The 22,806-nt window shown below is 39.8% G+C and overlaps 1 protein-coding gene and 1 long non-coding RNA gene across 26 annotated transcripts in view; one reads left to right on the forward strand and one right to left on the reverse strand.

Annotated features, from left to right (window-relative positions):
• Positions 1-22,806, reverse strand: part of magi1 (membrane associated guanylate kinase, WW and PDZ domain containing 1) — a 617,355-nt gene that overhangs the window by 193,669 nt on the left and 400,880 nt on the right. The window lies entirely within an intron of this gene.
• On the forward strand, positions 5,776-7,761 carry LOC134297098 (uncharacterized). Its single transcript, XR_010003826.1, has 3 exons — positions 5,776-5,895; positions 6,744-6,824; positions 7,294-7,761. It is a non-coding gene; the product is annotated as an uncharacterized LOC134297098 (long non-coding RNA).

A 22,806-nucleotide genomic window follows, 5' to 3' on the forward strand; every position in this document is an offset into this window, starting at 1 on the left:
GGCACCAGATCGTGGTCAGATCTGATCACAAGAACTTAGAGCACTTGCAAACAGCAAAGAAGTTAAACCAGCGTCAAATCCGATGGGCTTTGTTTTTCTCCAGGTTTAACTTCAAGGTGCAGTTCGTGGAGGGGAAGGCAAACTTGCGGGCCGATGCTTTATCCCGCAAGCCGGTGTTTAAGACCAATGAGCAGGTAGTATGTCAGACCATCTTGCCTACTGCCTCTCTATGTGTTGTAGATAATGAGCTCGGGTTACATGATCAGATCCTTGAGGCTCAGAGGGATGATGTGTGGACTCAGGAACAACTGATGTTGCTATCAGCAGGTAACCGTACAATACTGCCGCATCTACAGGATCAAGACGGAGTATTGGTACGCAGGGGGCAGGTTTACGTACCAGTGGGGGCCCTCAGGTTGGAGGTGATTAGATCCCACCATGACGAACCCATGGCTGGGCACTTTGGCAGGTTCAAGACCGTACAGCTTATCACCAGGAGCTACTGGTGGCCAAAGATGCGGCAAGACATTTTGCGCTTTTGTGACAGCTGCGCTGTTTGCCAGCAGAGTAAGACGCCTGTTGGGCGCCCTAGAGGGTTGTTGTCGTCTCTACCTGTTCCAGAGAGGCCATGGCAAATAATTTCCATGGATTTTATTTCGGATTTACCTAAGTCTGGGGGTTATACTTGTATTTGGGTGGTGGTGGATTTATTTAGCAAACTGGCTCATTTTATTCCTTGTTCAACCATTCCGGCGGCCCCTACGTTGGCCTTACTATTTACTAAGCACATCTATCGTTTGCACGGAGCACCTGAGGTGATTATTTCAGATAGGGCTCCGCAATTTGTGTCACGCTTTTGGAAACACTTCCATGAGTGCTTAGGGACTAAGTTAAACGTTTCTTCAGCTTTTCATCCACAAACGGATGGACAGTCTGAACGGGTTAATGGGCTCTTAGAGCAGTACTTGCGTTGTTTTTGCTTGGATCAACCCACGGCTTGGGTGAAGTGGTTACCGGTGGCTGAGTTCGCTTACAACAATGCGGTGCACGCGTCTAGTCAGCATACGCCATTTGAGCTAACTTATGGTTTTCACCCACGGGGAGGTGTGGCGCCGTCGACCAATGTGGTCTCTTCGGACCCTGTGTACCGCTCTTCGGAAATGGCTGCATTGCATGATGTTGCCCGTCGCTTACTGTTGGAAGCTAAGGCAACGCAAAAGACTCAGGCTGACCGCCACAGGCAGGCAGGGGAGGAGTTGGAAGAAGGGGATTTGGTGTGGTTATCTTCCAAACATATTAAACAGGCTGGGGGAAAGTTTGCGCCTCGGTATTTGGGTCCCTTTCCTGTCGTTAAAAAAAATTTCTTCCGTTGCGTTTCGTTTGCGTTTACCGTCTAGTTTAAAGGTCCATCCAGTCTTCCATCGTTCGCTGTTGAAACTAGATACCTCTAGTCGTCGTGGTGCTATAGCGGAGGGTATTACTGCCACTTCTCCGCCATCGGGGGAGGAGGCCTTTGTGAGAGGGGATAGTGTTATGATTGAGCCTCATGGCTCTGTTACTGACAGACGTGGGCGTAAGACTCCTCGAGAGTCAGATACTCTCGAGGAGCGAGAAAGAAAAAGACTGCGAGACATTTTTGCAGCACCGTCTGACGAAGAGTCTTTTGAGGGGTTTACGGAGAGAATGGAGGAGGGGCTGGTTAGCTCGGAGGAGGATGAGATGGATTGGACTCGGGTAAGGGAGGAATTGGGTGCCACTGGTCATGATGGGATAGAAGATGAATGGGGACTTTCAGGATTAGACCCATGGCTTAGCTGGAGGGATGGGATGGGATCCACAGCTGGAGATGCTGTGGGGCGTAGTCAGAGGTGTTCCAGCTCTGATGAGGAAAGTGATGAGGAAACGCCCGGGTTAAGGAGGACAGCTGACAGTGATGAGGATTTGTAACTGGCATAAAATGGGGCTTGGGAGCAATTGCAAATTGCGTTGGGCAAGGTAATCTGGACAAACGCTTGGGATCTGTGTGGGACGCTTTCCTGAAGACTGGTGTGTTTTCCTGTGCTGAGACGTAAGTTGTTTTTGGAATTCAGGGTCAGACGGCGGGAGGAATTGTGTGGGCATTTGTTTGTGCAAACCTGTGCTTACTCTTATTAGCTTGACCTTCCGTCGTCTTCTTGACGGACGCCATCTCCTGCTTTGAAAACTCGGATTGAACTGACCACGGCTTGCCTTCCCCCTTCTGGACTTGGAAACTACAAACGTCTACTTCTGGCTTTGAACCACGGAAAGGAACTGGGTCTACTCTTCTGCTACAATCCTTGGCTGATCTGTTCGTGTTGGAAATCCTGTCTGCTGTGTGTGTGGGAGCGACGCAAGTTCCTCTAAGCACAGTGTTGGCAGCAGAGAGGAATCTGCTGCCAATTAGTTGCATTCTTTTGTATCTTTTGTTCCTCGGCTTTTGTTTTGTTTACCCTCAGGCTGAAGCAAGCAGTTTGTTTTTACCCGGATTGAACTTCGGTTTAATCCGGTTTATCTTTTGTACGTTTTTTCCTTGTCCCTTTTTTGCTCCTAAAGGCTAAAATTGCCTGGCACTTGTGTTTTACGGGCATTTTTTGAGTTCTGTAATTAAATAAACTCTGTTATCTTGAACCTTGTGGCGTTCTGTCCTTGACAGTTGATCTACATATTTCTATTTGCATCATACTTTGTTCCTCCTCCTTAGATTAAAAGGAATTCTACAGAAAAATGTCTTCATCAAAGACACTTACAAATACATAGCTGTCAGAGATTATTGCTGAACAGTAAGTCCATATCTGGATACATCACACTGTCTTAATAGGCTCAATGTAGTTGGGACTAACAACAGACTTCAGATCATTATGTGAAGCAAACATATCAAAAAGTAGTGTTAACAGCAACAGCATTTATTGAGCTTTGTACTTGACACCGGATTTCTGAGATTTAAACATCCCAAATTGATTTTCATGTGAGAATTGGTGGCACCTTTCCTTCAATGGCTCAGTTCTAATATTGATTTATTTACCATATTTGTACCCCACCCTTCTCATCTCGGAGGGGGATCAAGGCAGCCTTAGAACAGCAAGCAATTCGATACACAACACACATGTCAGCATTTGAAAGCCATAACACTGAAGTACTATAGGCCCTCATATCCACAGAATCAGCATCCACGACCAATAAAATATGTCCTCTCTAGACATTTTCTAGATCCTCCAGCCAATTCTATTGTATACTTCAACTGGAAGTTCTTTATTTCGCTAAGGTTTGTTATTATCCATAATTCTGCATATCCAAATGGAGGTTGTACTGTATTTCAGGGGAACGAACTAGCAAAACCACTTCTCAGTATTCATTGCTCTAAAAACCCTATTAAGTTAATGGGATCGTCGTATGTCAAGAAGTGACCTGAAACCACATACACACACAACTGGGGTATGATCTGTGAATTGCATTGTGCCTGTGTGTATAAGATAGAGAGAAAAGAGAAATGTTCAGTATTGTGTATATAACTTTCTTTCAGTCATGTCAGACAAAAATATTGGAAAGAGTATATTCAACAAATAAAATAGGACTGGTTATCTAAACATAAATCAATATGTGAAAATAATATAGAACATGGGTTAATCATTGTGTTGGATGGATTCTCAAGGCAATTCTGCCGAATATTCTTCCACTCCAAATGTTTGGAAATCACTATTCACACAAAAATTATAAAATTATAAAAATAATTATAATTATTTCTACATCTTGGAAGATGAGATCTTAGAAACTTCCAAGTCAAATTGGGGGTTTTGCTGATGGGTGTTAGGTTTCCTTTTGTGCCAATTACAATCTTGGGAAATGGCATGAGTATTAAAGGAGAAAACGAATCTCTGCAGTGATTTGCATGTTATAGATTCCCCACTCCACGGGGAGGAAACATGGTCCATGCCTGCCTTACCTAGTAGAGCAGGTATGAAGACAATTAAACACTGGTGTGCAATGATGATTATCAACAGTTAGAAATGCAAAATCCACTCTGCATCCAGATGGAGCCTGCTGAATATTAATGCTTCTGAATGTTATTATTACTTGCTTCAGAATACAAATTTGCCTACCATGTAATGTACAGATGCAATATGAATTAAATATTTTTCTCCAGTTCCAGATGTAAAACAAGATTTTGCACATGAGTTGAGAGCTGATTTTAATTTAGCTTCCTTGGTATTTGAATCTTGGTCCCCGGTTTTATAGGCAGATAATTCCAACATGGCAAATTTTGAAAGCCAACCAAAGAATCACATTTTCCAAAGACATACTTCTTCAAAAAGCAAATATTGTTTAAAAAAGTATGCAAGGCAAAAGTTGGGGTGAGAATATTAGGCTAGGCTCCATGTCTTAGTAAACGTAAAGGTTTCCCCTGACGTTACATTTAGTCATGACCAATTCTGGGGATTGGTGCTCATCGCCATTTCTAAACTGAAGATGCCTCCAAGGTCATGTGACCGGCATGACTGCATGGAGTGCTGTTACCTTCCTGCACCTATTGATCTACTCACACTTGCATGCTTTTGAACTGCTAGGTTGTCAGAAGTTGGGGCTAACAGTGGGAGCTCACCCTGCTCCTCAAATTCGAACCGCTAACCTTTGGGTCAGCAAGCTCAGCAGCTCAATGGTTTAGCCCGCTGCGCCACCAAGGGGTTCCATGTCTTATCACCAGTATAATCTCCTAATCACTTCCAAACAGTTGTTTTCCTAAGGAAATGCCTGCCACTTTTGTTAAAAGACTCTTTTAACTGCCCTTTTGGTTGTTTTTCTTAAATCTTTCATCTTATCGCTATGCAAAAACAAACACACAAATAAACCTCTCCTCCTAGAAGATTTACTGTGTCGAATGCAAATATTCTACTGAAAATATAAAGGAATGCAGGAATTAACAGTCAACTTAGACTTCTCTGTGGAGAGAGAATGCTTTTGGTGTTCTCCAAAGACGCACTTAATTGTTTGACCCATTTTTGAACTGAACTGGGAGAAGTTCACAATTCACTGCAGCTGAAGAATTTGCTCATTTATAGCTCCCCTACATTTCTTGGTAGTTTCCTTTCATTGCAGTTTCTAAATCAACCTTCAAATTCCAGAATTCTGTAGACTCTGACAGCAGTTCAACAACACATACTCTACCATGTCGCGTATCTGAGACAAAGCATATTTTCAAAATGTCAGTGCATCTCAGGTTATAATCACTTCCCAACGAGCGTTACACAAACTGATTTCACATGCAGACATGTTTATATGGCAAACAAAGCACATCACCAGCAATTACTCAAGTTTTGTGTCTGATTCACATTTATGAATTGGACAATTGTGCATTATTACTAAAAGCGTTGGCAACCTTCCCATGTGGGCTCTTTCCGGAGAAATAAATTAAAGGGTTTCCAATAACAGCTTGAACCATCCACTATTTCTTTGGAGATTATTGTGTGTGAAATATCTAACTGGAAATGAAATGCTTGCTATTTTTCTGTCAACCATCTCAACACATAATACAGCCAACATAATCTGTCACAAGAGCATATTTCCCAGATCAGCCTTGTTTCCCATTGGTAACGTTCTCAACGCAACACTGCAATTAGGCTAACAAGCTGTCCGGGTTTCTTTATCTGCATGCAATTTTTTTTACATGTACCATTATGAAAGACACACACAATGAATCCATCCCTTTTTAGGTAATGTATTCATATGCCCCCATTGCCTGTAACAAATAGAGAAAGGAAGGGAAACATGACAGAGGAAGACATTGCATGAACAAGAATGCTTATTATTTAGGGGAATACCTAAACTGCCTCTTCACAAAACCACAGAAGTGCGGCCCCATATTCCGTGAAGCATTATGAGGTGAGTAAGTATACCCCCAGAAGGGTCTGAAGGCGAAAGAGTCATAATCCAATCAGCAGCTGCTTGCTCCCAGTTTTGACATCAATCATCAGCCGCTGTTGACTAGCTACTGGGTGCATCACAGACAAGAGCAGGGAAACACAACAAGGTGGCGGAAAGGGGGAGTAGGGAAAACACAACACATCTGCCTTCGCCCCAGAAAGGAATTTAGCCAGAAAAGGATGCCTGCACATACTCGGTTCATCTCATGCAATATTCAAAATTAAACACTGAGGGAAATCCAAGCGTTTAAACCCCTCCCCACCTGCAGGATATTTGGGGTTTTGAAAGGCTATACAACCTCACCTCCCCAGCTTTCTTAGATATTTGAACTCGTCCAAGTCAGCTAGTCTGGGATGCAAATATAATATCGTAAATCTTGTCTGCGCGCCAACGCAAACTCTCTCCCCTTCACTCTCTCCCCTCCACCACCATCAGCTGCTGTGGCGTTCACTGCTTTAATATCAAGGGAGAAGCATCCTCTTCTCTTCCAAAACATGCAATAACATTTCACAGTGGATCAGCATCATAAAGCTTAGATCTCCGCCGTTGGTTTTCAGTGCCTTTGGAATATGGTATTTTGAACGGGCTTCAGAGTGAATCATGCAGTTCTCACTAACCTTATTTGCAACGATTAGTGTCTAAAAATAAATTCAAATCAATATAGCACTTCACTGGTTTTCCCTTTGCCAGTTTTATGATGATGTTCATTACAGTCTCATTAATGGCTGTACAAAGGGGGTTTTCTGGTGGCTGTTTTCATTTTACAGAAAATAACAAAATATTTTTCTCTTTTTGATGAAATTAAGCCTGGAGCTGAAAGACAGATTGGCCTAAATTCAACTGCAAGACTCAACTAAAAGTAAATCTTATGATTCAACAGGATTTTGGTAAGTCAACACTTACATAAGTTCCATTGATTCAATGGGTCTATTGCATTTGAGACTGTCAACAGGATTTAGGTCATTATGAAGAATTCAACTTCTTAAGATCCTGAGTGGCCTTCATTTTGAATTTTTTAAACACTAGAGGTCACCATTATATTAAATTCAGCTTTATATTTAACATGGAATTTTGTTTCAACAGAATTTTTTGAGTTACATGTAATTTTTAAAACCCTCCACATGTGTATCTCAAACATCTTTTTTATTAAAGACAACAGTGAGATCTGGACCACTAAATTGTATGTGGGATTCAGTTCATGGTATAAATTTGCTTTTGGCAACATACTTTCAATTCACCGTGACTGTAAAAATACGAGTGACCCAAAAATGTGCTAATGTTCAGATACACCTCTGAAACAAAGCAGGAAACTCAAATGAATTGACAAGACTTTGCATTTGCTTCTTTTATCTATAGATATCCCAATTCATTATGTGCAGTAACAATTCACTTGAAAAACAAACCTTTGTTGTCGACCGCGTTTTAGGGGATCGGGGCCCTTGAGGAGAGACCCGATCCGGTCCTGAGAGAATGGACCTTGGCGGAGCCAATAGGAAAATATGAGCCGCAATACAACCTGAAGCCGAAATGAAGAAGGTCCGCCAAAGTTGAAGGAAAATCCGTCAAGGAGTCTTTATTGAAGAGGACTCTAGTAGCGATCATTCGGTCTACTAGTAGTACCATACAATCAAAATAAAGCCATATTTATACAAAATTTCAGTCTGACAGCCCTTTGAATTTCCCGCCCTGCTTCCCCGCCTATCTGATCGTTGATAGGCTAGAAGGTTGAACGAGGCGGGCTTTCGTTTCCCGCCTCGCTCCGTTGGCCCAATAGGAAGCTGCCTTACGTCTCCACTCGGGCCAATCAGGAGAGAGAAGGCGGGAGTTAGCAAAACAATGAGGTGACGGGGACAGGAACCAGAGGATTAAGTCCCGCTAGACTGATTTCTAAAGGGTGCTTATTTTATTAATGGCAGCAATCAAGGATGTCCGGGTTCCTGTCACGTATACAGATTTTAGATATGCCTTGGGGTGTCAGACATAGAAGCAAAGATGGGTGGTGATGAGCCATATTGACAGGCTCTGCAGGGCGCCTTCCTGAGGTGTCCTGGATTTTCCTTTGGGTGAGCTATGACAATGTTTGCCTTGGGGCGAATCACCTTTAGGTCAGCAACTCCGAATTCGGCGACTCAAGCCCTATATTGTCCATGCAATTTGAATTTGATTGGATTTAGCGGTGGCAGATTATCCCTTTTGTTTTTGGGAAAGGAAGCCTGGGTCATAGGAAATGGGGTTCATGTTGAGTTCAAAATATTTCCTATTTGATTTCATGATTTGACAATTATATGAAATAAAATGAAAAATAAAATAAAGTTGGAATATAAACCATGCTGGGAAAAATACATATTTTCCGGGGATCCCAAAGAGTACAAATACATATAGGCAGATAGATAGATTTCATGGAAATAAGGGAGAATCCATAAAAGTGAGTTACATTGCATAAAGGGGAATCATGAATGATATAAACAATTGAAAATATTTGATAAGAACGAAGTTCATAACATCTGGAGAACCCAGCATGGAAATTCATAAAAGTGGAGTTTTAGCAGCATGATTTTACAATTCATGAAGTTGTTATCTCTTGCCTCAGAGTGCAGAGTTTTAGTAAACCACAGTAAACTCCAGTAAAAAGTCTCAATCACCTTCTACTATAAATATATGGAATATAGAACATAAAGTCTTGATTTTTGAACTATCTTTTACAAAGTCCTGGGGGGGGGGGGGGTCACCTCGATCACATTTTCCCCCCTTCGGGGCTTGGAAATGGCTATGAACATGTCCCAAAGCCCCGACATTTCACTGCACCTTGAACACACACAAAATATATCAGAAATCTCCATACCTTTTTAAGGCTAACAAGAGTTAATCTAGAGTAGTCATGAGTAACATTTGTACTGTAACACCAAGTGGATGCAACCTACCAATCCTAAATATGACCAGCTCTTTTCAAAAGTAATTGGCTTTTCAATGTTCCTTTCAACTGAAGTATGACCCAAATAATTGTGGTGAATACGTTCCAAGATTTCCCGTGAATACATAAAAGTATGGATATTACTTGACCCTACATCTTTATTATACTTGAGAAAGAAGCATACCATAAAATTGCTATGGTGGATGTACAGAAGCCCATAAACATTTGAGGGGTGATATTTTTCTGAGTGTGAGTAAGTGAGCATGGGGTCACACTATATTCATCTTGTTATGTATCCAAATTCAGCAAGCTACTGGTTTAAAGTGAGTTAAACCAGTAGTATGTGCCCCCCCCCCAAATGATCTTGTATTTATTTGTGCTTTAAATAATCGTGGCACACACTGCTCTCTCTCTGATGAGGCCTCCTGGCTTCATTTTAATAGTCCCTCATTCAGGATTTCTGTAATTGCCATGCATGGCAAGTATTTTGGAAGTGAATGAGCTGGAGAGGGACAGAACAAACCTCTCTCCGCATCATGCAAGTCTAATCCAGATCGAGGTCCTGCATGTTTATTCTGAGAATATAAAATAAGGAACCTATGAAAATAGACAGTGCAATCAATCTTAACACATAGCCCTTTCTTAAAGTAAATACAATTCAAGAATCAAGATATATTATGGGTTACACATCTGTGCCTAAATGCCTTAAGTATACACGCTATACAGACCTTGGAACAGTTCCTTTTTTGGACTACAACTCCCAGATATTTCACCAAGCACTATGCCATTTCACAGTTTCACATGTACTCTCCAGCACTCCTTTGAGTCATTTGCCCTCGTATAAGGAATGCCATTTTACTACACCATTGTATATAATGAGACTTGAGCATCCACAGATTTTAAATTCCATAGAGTCCTAGAACCAAATCCCAGTGGATACTGAGGGTCCATTGTGACTACACATCAAAATAACTGTTTACAACTAAAACTCCCAGAAGTCTCCCCTTCTCTCCTTCCACCTGTATGGGCAGTATCCAAGCTGGTTGGGAAGTTGCAGTCCAGTTGGAAAGCTAATATTTCCAAACTTTGCATGACCTAGTATACCATAAAGCTATTGACTGAAGTTGTAAGCACCAGTAAATCTACCTGGCAGAGACAGAAAACAAATGGAATGAGGTGCTGCACTGTTAAATTTTTGTGGTTTTATCTAGTTCATTATATTTTATTACTCTGATCCGATGGGTGAGGGATAAATCGAGTTCAATAGCAGACTGGGAAATGCTCACATGGTTGATGGATTTTCAAGCCTGCAATTTTATCTCTTGGGAAGTAGAGTGGCCAAAACTGATACAAAGAATAGTTAAAGAGTTTAGTTGGCCCAATACCACTAACAAAGTAAAGGCGAATGAAAGAAATAAACTAAATACAGAGCAAAATTGAGAATGTTAAGAAGTTTCAGAGCTGACTGATGCTCACTCCCAATATCTAATTTGCAATGTTGATGTCAAACATGAGTTGAATATATTTATTGTTCATAAAGGATGCTCTGGGCCTCATAGTCTGAATATCATTAGGCGCCAATAAACTGGTTGCTACTCTCCTCAAAACATGGCAAGTTCTGAACATGGAATTATGGAAAACCCTGTTTAATCTATTGCAAATGGTTTTGATGTGTGAAAGACGGATGTAATCCCTTGAGACTCATAATTAAATCACAGGTAAGGGCTCCCGGTGGCATAGCAGGTTAAACCGCTGAGCTGCTGAACTTGCTGACTGGAAGTTCGGCAGTTCAAATCTGGGGAGTGGGGTGAGCTCCCGCGGTTAGCTGTTACCTAGCAATTTGAAAACATGCAAATGTAAATAGATAATAGGTACCGCTCCAGCGGGAAGATAACGGCACTCCATGCGCTCATGCTGGCCACATGACCTTGGAGGTGCCTACGGACAATGACAGCTCTTTGGTTTAGAAATGGAGATGAGCATCAGCCCTCAGGGTCGGACATGACTAGACTTAATGTCAAGGCAAAACCTTTACCTTACCTAAGAAATGTCTCTGTCAGACTCTGCCTAAGCTTTTCAGCCAAATCAGATATATAATGCCTTTCATTTCACATGTCGCTGTTTGTTTTAGAATCATAGAGTTTAAGAAGCTCCATTGGACACTGAGTTTACTGCATGATCTCTAAACATCCACAGAAGATATCTGTCCAGCCTCCTTTTAAAGATTTCAAGAGAAGGAAAACCCACCACCTTTCTAGGTAATTGGTTCTACTACCAAGCCACTCTTACTGTCAAGAAGTTCCTTCTAGTGTTCATTAGAAATCTACCTTCATGCAACTTAAAACCATAAGACTGGTACTACCTATGAGGCAGCATAAAAAGGTCTATCTTCTTTTCTGTGTGAAGTGTTGAAAGATTGCAATCACATCTGAACATGCCCAATTCCTTCAGCCTTTCTACATATACTTTTTTCTCCATACCTTGTGTCCTCATAGTTACCCTTCTCTGAGCCAGTTCCAACTTGTTAATATCATTCAACAAATGCTATACTCAAGCTAAGGCCCGATTAGAGCACAATTTACAGAGCACTATTACTGCCTTTGACTTGGAAACTATGCTTCTCGCATTAATGTACGCTAAAATAGGATTCATCTTCTTTGCCACAGCAACACAATGTTAGCTGAAGTTCATTTATGATCAACAAGAATCTCAAAGTCCTTTTTAGCATCATAGTACTGCTGAAATATATATTCTTCATTCTGTACCTGGGCATGATATTTGTTTTAGAGAAGTATAATCTGTCATCTCATCTCTATTGGTTACTTGTACATGTGAATTTGCTTTTGATATATAATGCTCCTCCCTCTCCTTTTTTCCTCAGCTATTCTTTTCAAACAGATTATATCACTCAATAGCTATATTTCAGTTGTGGGAGTTACCCCATCAAGTCTATCTTACATCTATAACATTATATTTACCTTCATGCACTAGGACTTCACTCTCATCTTGTTTGTTCCCCAAACTCTGTATATAGACATTTAAAGCACTGCTTGCATATATGTATGTGTGTGTGTGTGTGTGTGTGTGTGTGTTTTACTGTTATCTACCTCCGTTTCTCCTCTAAAATTCACATCTTTATGTTTAGAACTTCCTTTTGACAGATGTTTAAGCTATCATCTCTAACCTCACAAGGATTTCATTTAAAGCCCTTTTGATCAAATATCATGTGACAGAAATGCCAAAAGGATCTTCAGCCTTCTTGTCTAGCCTGAAGAAATACCTTAAGCTTTGTACAGATGAGAATAGCATGGAAGATTCTCACTCTTCAAAGGTAGGAAAAGTTATGGGGACTTCTCAGTAGTAACTAATGATGCAATGTTCTCCAGTTTCAGAGGCAAAAGCTATAACATAGATGGTTCTAGTCCACCAAACATCACAAGCTGCCCACCAGTGAAAAGAAAAACTTGCTCCCTCCAGATCAAAATATCTGTTCATTACATGATAAGAAGAGATTTTTCCCAAAGAAATGCAGGATGGAATCTGGGATGAAGGTGGCATCCTTAAATGCATATGAATACAATGGGACTAAAGCGACAGACCATATATACACAGGAAAGACAAAGTGTTGGTACAATGGTCAGTGAAAATATGTAGATTACTGTATACAATGATGCAAGACAGAAACTGACTTTTTGATACTCAATATTTAGCCAACCATAAGTCCTTGGCAACTGGTGAAGAAATATCTGACAACTGGAATTGTACACACTCAAAGAGACCCCATAAATCCCAGGTTTCTTCTAACCTTCAAGAGATTCATCTATACGATTGGACGGCTCAAGATAGAGAAAAATAACTGAACCTATGCCAAGTATAACTAAATATAGCTCTAATCCACTGAGTTTAGGAAATAACACAATCACACAAATAAGGAGTGGTGTGTTCTTTCTGCAATATGGGAAACCTCATGGCATATTCCAAAGGCTACCAGAAAAGAGAAAATCAAGAAATCTGTCTGAGTATGAACATCCATTGGGCTTTTCTAAGGAAATTGCATTACAGCATTTAAGGCTCCTACCCTCCTTACTTTTCGGAAGAGCCTGAAAACTTGGCTCTTCTAACAGGCCTTTGGCGACTGATCTCCATAGTAAAGGATTGACCTGTTGCCTATTTTATCTTTATTGCTCTCCAATTTTTTAGCCGGCAATAATCCCTTGTGTACGCCTTCCCCAGCACTTTAATGGGAACAATGGCTCTGGTATCTACCCCTCCCTGATGGTACTGACACTACTTGCACTTTTGGCCCAGTTCTTTTTGGAGCCAACCCAGGATTTTATCAGTATATTTATTGTATGTGACCTCATTTGTTTTATGATTTGTTTTATTGTTGATTGACTTGTTTTATTGCTATGTTTTTATATTGTCTGATGTCTGGGCTTGGCCCCATGTAAGCCGCCCTGAGTCCCTTTGGGGAGATGGGGCGGGGTATAAAAATAAAATTATTAATTATTATTATTATTATTATTATTATTATTATTATTATTATTATATTTAATTTCTCAGTATGAGAAACATCATATCTATTATATACATGATTAGAGACAAAAAGTATACATATTTATTTATTTCCCACTTTTCTTCTAAGATTGGGATCCAAGGGAGATCAGAAAAATATAGGCCTAAACATGTTGATATTTTAGAAGCACAAACTAGCTGAACCCCAAAGGGCAAAGATTAAGTTTTTAAACACTTCATTTCGAAAAGAAAACAAAATATGAAGGTTGTGGTGAAATATAATGAGTACATCAGACTGTGATTTTAATGAAACATGCAACTTTCTTAAGTCTGCTTCATCAATTTATTTGTCTCATAAAATGCAGTCATATTCAAAACAATGTAGGCATTTCAAAAAAATCTTTTAATCATAATTTAATAATTTTTAATTAACACAATTCTGAACTCTTTTTAAAAGATAGGAAGTAGTGCAAGCACACATACACTATTTTTATTGATGCATTCAGGCCATAATTCATAAACTGATTGTCTTCACAATTAGATACACTTCATACACTCCACCTGAATGTAATCCCTTCCAAGACTAGGAAGATCCCATTTCGTAAACTAAAAAATTGCTTATATCCAATATCTATCCCAGACAAGAGTAGACCCATTGTTTCAACTGTTGAATCGTAAATCAACATTTATATAAATCTCAATTGCTGTATAATAGGTAAAGGTTTCCCCTTGATGTTAAGTCTAGTCTAGTCTGGCTCTGAGGGGTGATACTCATCTCCATTTCTATGCTGAAGAGCTGGCGTTCTCTGTAGATGCCTGCATGGAGCACCCTTACCTTCCCGCCAAAGCGGTGTCTATTGATCTACTCACATTTGCATGTTTTTGAACTGCTAGGTTGGCAGAATCTGGGGCTAACAGCAGGAGCTCATCTCATCCAACGGATTCGAACCACCAACCTTCCAACCAGCAAGTTCTGTAGCTTAGCGACTTAACTCGCTGCACCACCGTAGCCTGTGCACTTGGTGTATGGATCTCCTCAAATTACCGTGTTTCCCCGAAAATAAGACCTCCCCAAAGAATAAGACCTAGCAGGGTTTTGGGGGGGATTGCCAAATATAAGGCCTCCCCTGAAAGTAAGACCTAGCAACTAAGGCTGCAGCAGAGTTCCATTGGGAAGCATGGCTGCAGGGCAGAAGCAGCACTCCTCATACACACCGGAGGGAGGGAGGGAGGGAGGGAGGGAGGGAAAGTGCTTGCTGGCCTTGCCTTGCCTGTCTCCCAGTCTCCGTGGCTGCTGCTGCGCTGCCGTTTCTTCCTCCGGAGACAAGGCCATGCTTCCTGGCCATGCTTGCTTCGCCCCCAAGGCTTCTGATTGCCTCCTGGAGCCAGGGCAAGGGAAGGAGGGAGGGAAGGAAGAGGGCTTTCCACTCGTACTGCTCTTTCAGTTTCTTAAAGGTACAGGACGCATTGGGATTCTCCTCTCATCCTTATTCCTATCCTATGCCCTGAAACATTATTTTATACTATTATTCTATTGCCATATTATTATCATCATATTCTGTTACTATTATTATATCCCATTATTATATTATCCTATTAATATATTTTATATCATTATATTATATTTTTCTATTATTATTATTATATCATTATATTATTATTATATTATTATTTTATCATTATTATATCATTATATTATTATTATATTATTATTTTATCATTATTAGCATATTCTTTTATTATTATTATATTCCATTTTATATTATCCTATTAATATATTTTATATCATTCTATTCCATTCTATTATTCTATTATATTATCCTATTATTATATTATCTAATTAATATATTGTATATCATTATATTATTATTATATTATCATATTATTATTATAGTATATTATATTATTCATAATTCATGACTACATTGAAACTAGAATAGAGAGAAATCAGCGTGGAAACCTTGTGAAACCTAAACTGCAAGAGGTACTATAGATTGTTGCACATGTAAATAATGGTAGTAACAAGAAATTCTTGATAGGATTCACAGTTTGTCTGGTTATGCTGGTTTGTGATGACAACTACTTTACAGTATATAATAAATGTTCATTTTTTTGTTCAACAATAAATGTGAGCTCTTCTTCATGGAAAAATAAGACATCCCCTGAAAATAAGACCTAGTGCATCTTTGGGAGCAAAAATTAATATAAGACCCTGTCTTATTTTCGGGGAAACAGGGTAGGAATAGGGGTTTACCACACTTCGACCTCTGAGGGGAAAGGAACAATTATTCTATAACTGAAAAAAATATGCTGAAAGTGTAGTGGTCAAGATACCACAGACTGATATTCAAAGAAACAGAGCGGGCAAACTATATTGCGTTGTATGTTTAATGTCTTATCCTGTCGTGGTATTCTTAGCAAGATTTATTCTGATGAAGCTGAGAAAAAGAGATTTGCCCACATCATCTTCTCATGGATTTCCATGGCCAAGAGGGGATTCGAACCCTGGCCTCCGGAGTCATAGTTCAATGCTCAAACAACTACACCACACTGCCTCTCCATGTTCAAGATTAATCTCATATAGTTTATGCAATACTGAAAAAGAAGGCAGCCCTTTAGTAAGCCACATTTGGTCACAGCTATTCTAGGCAGCCTCCAAAAGCTCATTTCAGTCTGAAACTGTTCTTATCTGTATCTATTATTATTTGGTATGGCTGTACCCCATGCAATGACAAAACTGCCTGAGCAAGTTATGCATACCATTTAAAGCTTTATTTAAGCTCTACTGCTGCCAAGAGTTTTCCATCTTAATGGAAACAACTCGTTGCCCAATAGGATTGGCATTGTGGCTCAATTCTGACTTTAGCTCATCCCAATGTTAGCCTGGCAGAGTTATGCTGAGCTATTTATAGGCATTCATTACTTTTCCAATAGCCAGGCTTTAATCCCATTTATATTCCTGGAACCAAGACTATCCTAAATTTGTGTCTTAAAATTTCTAGGGCAAAGTCTCTCATTGTTCTAGGGCAGCTTTGCTTGGTTTTAGGAAAATGTGTTAGGCAATTCTGTTGTTACTCTTAAAAACAAAATAATCTAGGTAAAACAGTTGAGAGCACAATTCTTATTTTGGATGGTAGAACAGTTGAAATGAGCTGATGCCACAAGATTACTGGTAGAACGTGTTGAAATCACAATCTGGTAAAGGAGTTTATATTTCTCATACATTTCACAAGGTTTTAAAAATATATTTTCTATTTTGTCATCAAGTATTCTTGATGTTCTCTATGTGCGTATGTGCCTTCAAGCCCTTCTCAGTTCCACTTTATGTTTTCACTGAATTACTATACAACTCAGTCATCTTACAACCTAATGTTAGTCTTTAAAATCAATAAAACATCCTTTTATAATGCTCACATAACATACTTCAATCCCTTCAAACATTGGTCCAGATTTCACTGTCACCCTTGATTTTAAAAACATCCTAAGCAGTTTTTCAAACATACAACAATGACAATACCACATTTCATTGTTTCTTTTTATGAGGATTCTCTTTATAATGATAACATAATACAAATTTTAGTCTCTTTGTTCACATATTTCCCTGTTAATCCATCTGAATATCATAGTCAAAGTTCTTAGCCAATTCTAACACACATCCTTCAACTTATTCTTTACATTTTTCTCCTGCCTCACAATCTTGAACCTATCTCCTTGCCATTGTTTAAGGCTTAAGCAATACATCAGTTGTCAAATAGAAACATCATTTTGAGCAAAAAAAAAATTCATAACAGAAATATTCCACAACAGTGTGAGATTTTGCCTCCCCATCATGTCATGTCTTTGTCAATTCCGATTTCATATCTTAACAAAATCATTTTGAGACAGAATACAATCTACATTCATCTTAACTAAGCCTCAGTATTAGCAGTCTTCTCTATTTTAATAGCTACTCTATCCATCAACTCAATTTCATCTTCTAAATACACAGGCTTCATAAACATAAGGTCTGCCAACATCACAACACCTTTTGGCAATGCCAGGTTACCCACATCTTTCTCTTTTAAAAAAAATTCAATTTTACTTCCCAAAATTTCCACTCTGATTTCTTTTTAGCCCCCCAAGCAACCAATTTAGTGATTCTTTCAGCTTTTTAACCTCCTTTCTCTATCTTCTTTCAACCGTTTTTCAAGTTTAGCATATCATCATTTCTTCGAGATCTAATTTTTTCTGTAGCTTCTGTAACTCTTCTGGAGAGAATCTTCAATACAGTCCAGTATTATCTTCATAACAATGAACAATCCACATTCCCATGAAGATCTGGCCTTTTACTTAGATAAGTATGTAAACTATTAATTAATTAAATATTGCAAGTAGAAACATTTTGTCAGGTCCAATTTGCAGATAGAAAGCAACTCACCAAGACTCCAATCTCACTTTCAATTGGAAGAACTCTCCGCACTTGCAAATTGGATAGCTAAAGGTGATTAAGAAAGTGAGGTGCTGTGTCTGTTAAAGGATTACTTTGGAAGTTGAGCCTGATGTTATTCTTAAGGTCCCCCTGCTGCTCTACTCTCTTTCAACCACCACAGATTTCTGCCATGTCCTCATAAGGAGCATGTGTTTTGGACCACATGTGGCCAATCTCATGCTTTCTCTTTCCTGAGAGAGATTAGCCAGCTGGAACGTGCCTCCTAACCAGTTTATTCTGTTGCTTAAACTTCCCCTATCATAGAGTTTATGAAGGAATATCAACCCTTACCTGGAACTCCAGTAACCTTCTCCTTTCAGATGGTTGACAGAACCCGTTGGACAACAAGACAGATTTATGAATCTGACATAAACCAATGGATTCCTTAACACTCTGTGAGATTTTCTCATTGACATGGCTGATGCTTTGTATAAAAGAATCCTAATGTTATGGAATAGTGTGACAGAAGGCTTTAGACTACATGCCATTTTCTGCTTTAAAGTCCACCCAGTTTATTCAAGAACTGTTTGTAATGAAATTAGAATGATTATTGCTAAAACATGATTTTTTTCAAGTCTCAAATACAACCAGGCTGAATACTATTTTGCTTTGCTGAGGAAGTGAAGGCAGCAAGGCAATCTTCCCTAGCTCTTCTGCACTCTCAGTTAGCTATCAGGTAGAACAGTGGTTCTCAAACTGTGAGTCCCCAGATGTTTTGGCCTTCAACTGGTAAACTGGTTGGGATTTCTGGGAGTTGTAGGCCAAAACACCTGGGGACCCACAGCTTGAGAACCACTGAGGTAGAGCATTTTCAAATCATTATATCTTTATGCTCTAGGAAAGGTATGCTATAACCTTTGAAGGAACAAGGTGGCATTTGTTGTCTTAGGTTATTTTTTTCCTTCAACTAGCCAGGCAGTATCCTGAGAACTATTTGGTCTTTTGCATGTGAAGGATTACTTTTAGTTGAGGTTGTGGACATGGTGTTTAAGTCTTACTGTAATTCTACAGACAACCTTCACAGGATGTTCTACTGAAAGTTGACCAAAGAATCACAGTGGAAGCATAGAGCATAACACTTCTCTAGGTGTTTTTTTGTCTTACAGAACAATTCTGTGGTATTCTCCAGCCAAAATAGCAAAACAGTGTTTGTTTCAGTTAAGAAAAATAGGATTCTGGATTATACAAAAAATGATTTACATGAGTTCTGGAAAGTTAAGTTTAAAAAAAATAATTCTCTCTCTCCCCCCCCCCCCCCCTCCCCAGTTTACAGATACCTTAGTTACTTTCAGTTATTCCAAAGAGAGAAAAATATTGCCATTCTCCATGTTGCTACCCTGTGGTACAAAACACTAGTGAAACCACATGTAATGTGCTGTTATAGAGGAAATTAAAAATCCAATACAATTACATTACAATTGGGCCAAAACTATCCCTGGTTATGTTACAATCATGGTAGAATTTACATATTCCATTTAGAAGTAATACTTTGTTTAAAATGAATTACCAGTATGTTTGGAATTGGTAATAGTTTCTTATTTCAGATAATATTGCCATATTACCATTTTCTACCTCTTCATTGAGGTGCATAGAACAGAGGAATCATTAACTAGGAGTTATGTCCAGATAACAATGGCAATAAGAATGTTGTTAGTGGAACAAAATAGGCTCAGCTCAGTCCTGTTTATTGAAAGATATTCAAAATGCCTCTGGAAGTGAATATGTGAGATTTGAAGGTGATGGCCAGCACTTCACATTTTATGCTTAGCTCATAAAATGTGTGTATATGTGGAAATCGTCTGTTGACTTATGATCACTATGAGTTTTATAGGGTTCTTAGGTAAAGAATGCTCATAGTCTTTCCAGTTCCTTTCTCTGAAACATAGCCTACAGCACCTGTTCTTGCGAAGTGACTCTATTACAGTGGTTCTCAACCTGTGGGTCCACAGATGTATTGGCCTTTAACTCCCAGAAATCCTAACAACTGGAAAACTAGCTGGGATTTCTGGGAGTTGTAGGCCAAAATATCTGGGGACCCACAGGTTGAGAACCACTGCTCAATTACTTCTGGCTAAGGAACCAGGTATCCAAAAGCACAGTTGTAGTGGTCTTCTACTCAAACAATAAAACATGCAGATACTTTTGTTCTTTCCCATATAAGCAGGGAGACTTTTCTTCACCTTTGTTGCAGCAGTATAAAAATATATACAAAATATACAAACTTTACAGCTTCTTCCTCACTACTCACAGCAGTAATTCTCCAAATTACTATCTATCTCTCAACAACTCTCATCAAACTTACTCAGTATAACTACAACCTATATAACTACAACCTATATACTACTCCCATTGCATTAACTACCACATCCTAATCACAGTGACTTAACTCTTTTACAGGTGATTAGGCCAGTGGTATTAATTCTGCTACCACTTAGAAAATGTCAGGTAATTTCAAAATCTTGACAGTTGCTCGCCCATCCAAGTGCTAACTAGGGCTAATCCTGCTTAGCTCCCAAGATGAGATGGGATCTAGTGCCTTCGTTTGGGCCTGTAGCTCATAAAATACAGAAACCCAATATTCCTGAACTGTGAGCTTTAATTATGCTATCAGGATAACAGCAACTGGGAACCATATTCTTTAAAAATCTGTATAATCTCATTTGAAGCTATCTAAAATAATCAACACTTCTTGTTGCAATTATTTATATAAGTCCCAATAGTTACTTATGTTCACTCAAACAAAAATAAAACAACATCATTATTATGTTACAAGCTGCTGGTCTGCAATGCAAAAGACATCTCGTGCACAGCAATTATGCATTTTGAAAACAGGAAGGGGTACAATTTGTCCTCCTTTTTCTGGACATGCCCTCTTTTTCAAAGCTAAATTGTTTTGCCCCGGAGGATTTTTACAAAATGTTTCGAATTTTCTTACAAGGTCCTCCCTTCACTTCTGAAAACTGGAAGCAAGCAGGCTAATTACTGTGAATCTATGTGACAAAGGAAAGAGCCATATAGAAAAGATTCTACCATTAGATATGGCCAGGATTACACTTTGTGAATTTAACAACAACAACAACAACAACAACTTTATTTTTGTTATGATTGAGCCTCATGGCTCTGTTACTGACAGACGTGGGCGTAAGACTCCTCGAGAGTCAGATACTCTCGAGGAGCGAGAAAGAAAAAGACTGCGAGACATTTTTGCAGCACCATCTGACGAAGAGTCTTTTGAGGGGTTTACGGAGAGAATGGAGGAGGGGCTGGTTAGCTCGGAGGAGGATGAGATGGATTGGACTCGGGTAAGGGAGGAATTGGGTGCCACTGGTCATGATGGGATAGAAGATGAATGGGGACTTTCAGGACTAGACCCATGGCTTAGCTGGAGGGATGGGACGGGATCCACAGCTGGAGATGCTGTGGGGCGTAGTCAGAGGTGTTCCAGCTCTGATGAGGAAAGTGATGAGGAAACGCCCGGGTTAAGGAGGACAGCTGACAGTGATGAGGATTTGTAACTGGCATAAAATGGGGCTTGGGAGCAATTGCAAATTGCGTTGGGCAAGGTAATCTGGACAAACGCTTGGGATCTGTGTGGGACGCTTTCCTGAAGACTGGTGTGTTTTCCTGTACTGAGACGTAAGTTGTTTTTGGAATTCAGGGTCAGACGGCGGGAGGAATTGTGTGGGCATTTGTTTGTGCAAACCTGTGCTTACTCTTATTAGCTTGACCTTCCGTCGTCTTCTTGACGGACGCCATCTCCTGCTTTGAAAACTCGGATTGAACTGACCACGGCTTGTCTTCCCCCTTCTGGACTTGGAAACTACAAACGTCTACTTCTGGCTTTGAACCACGGAAAGGAACTGGGTCTACTCTTCTGCTACAATCCTTGGCTGATCTGTTCGTGTTGGAAATCCTGTCTGCTGTGTGTGTGGGAGCGACGCAAGTTCCTCTAAGCACCGTGTTGGCAGCAGAGAGGAATCTGCTGCCAATTAGTTGCATTCTTTTGTTCCTCGGCTTTTGTTTTGTTTACCCTCAGGCTGAAGCAAGCAGTTTGTTTTTACCCGGATTAAACTTCGGTTTAATCCGGTTTATCTTTTGTACGTTTTTTCCTTGTCCCTTTTTTGCTCCTAAAGGCTAAAATTGCCTGGCCCTTGTGTTTTTACGGGCATTTTTGAGTTCTGTAATTAAATAAACTCTGTTATTTTGAACCTTGTGGCGTTCTGTCCTTGACAATTTTTGTACCCCACCTCCATCTCGCCGCAAGGACTCAGGGTGGCTAACATGAGGCCAAGTCCAAATGATCACAATAAAACAAGATAAAATACATTCAAAACAAATTTAACTTTATTCCGCAATAATGGAACTTTCAGAGAACGGTGGGAGATAGAAAAGAGAATGGCAGTGGCTCCTGTGAGTCAAGAGCTACTTAGTGATATGGATGAGTGTCTGCATTTTCCCCTCTGAAATACCCAGATATTCATCCTATCCGTCCACCCATTCTCCATTTCAAGACCCTCTAACTGTGGTCCCTTTTGTCATTCATAGCTCTTCTTTTGAGTCCCTTTCATAGTTTTCCCTAACATCACAGGCACAAGCAATGGGCCTCTTATCCTTGGTTCTGTTGAGATACAACTGTGTTAATAGCATATCCTGCACTTTATCCCATGCCCTCTCTCCATTATTGCAGCTGGTACTTATTTTATTCCAATGTTTACATAATTTCAAATGAGATTATGTTGCAACCCTCAGTGGCACAGTGAGTAAAACTGCTGAGCTGCTGAACTTGCTGATCGAAAGGTTGGCAATTCGGATCTGGGGAGCAGAGTGAGCTCCCGGTGTTAGCCCCAGCTTCTGCCAACCTAGCAGTTCGAAAACATGCAAATGTGAGTAGATCAATAGGTACCACTCCAGTGGGAAGGTAACAGCACTCCATGCCATCAATGCCAGCCGCATGACCTTGGAGGTGTCTACAGAC

The sequence above is a fragment of the Anolis carolinensis genome, chromosome 2 (genome assembly GCF_035594765.1).
Source record: "Anolis carolinensis isolate JA03-04 chromosome 2, rAnoCar3.1.pri, whole genome shotgun sequence".
NCBI classification, from domain to species: domain Eukaryota; kingdom Metazoa; phylum Chordata; class Lepidosauria; order Squamata; family Dactyloidae; genus Anolis; species Anolis carolinensis.